Below are 642 nucleotides of genomic sequence, written 5' to 3'. Positions count from 1 at the left end.
TTTTTCTTCTTCATCATCATCTACACCTTCCTGTTCCTCTTCTTCTTCTTGTTCTTCTTCTTGTTCTTCTTCTTGTTTTCTTCTTCTGCTTTATTTTCTTATTCCTGTTCTGTTGTTGTTGTTGTAGTTTATTTTGTTTGTGTTGTTTTTGTTGTTTTTGTTGTTGTTTTTCTTATTATTGTCTCTCCTCCTCTTTTTTTCTGCTTTTTCCTCTGCTTCTCCCCTTTCTTCATTCATTTCTTCTTCATTTCTTCTACATTTCTTCTTCTTCTTCTGCTTCTTCTTCTTCTTCTACTTCTTCTTCTTCTTCTTCTTCTTCTTCTTCTTCTCTTCTTCTTCTTCTTCTTCTATACTTCTGCATTTGTTGTTGTTGTTCATGTTTTTCTGCTTCATAATCTATTTCTTCTCCTACTTTTCTTCTCCTTCGTCTGTTTCTTCTGATTCTTCGTTTTCTTCTCATTATTCTTCTTCTTCTTCCTCTCTTTCTTGTTATTCATTTCCTTTTTTTGTATTTCTTTTGTCTTCTTTTCTTCTTTCTCATCATCTAATTTGCCTTCTTTGTATTCATCTTCTTCTCGTCGTTTTTGAGTTGATGATGTCAAAATTATCATCATCATCATCATTATCATCGTCATCATCATC

The sequence above is a fragment of the Octopus bimaculoides genome, chromosome 30 (genome assembly GCF_001194135.2).
Source record: "Octopus bimaculoides isolate UCB-OBI-ISO-001 chromosome 30, ASM119413v2, whole genome shotgun sequence".
Taxonomy (NCBI): domain Eukaryota; kingdom Metazoa; phylum Mollusca; class Cephalopoda; order Octopoda; family Octopodidae; genus Octopus; species Octopus bimaculoides.
This window is presented reverse-complemented; position numbering follows the sequence as displayed.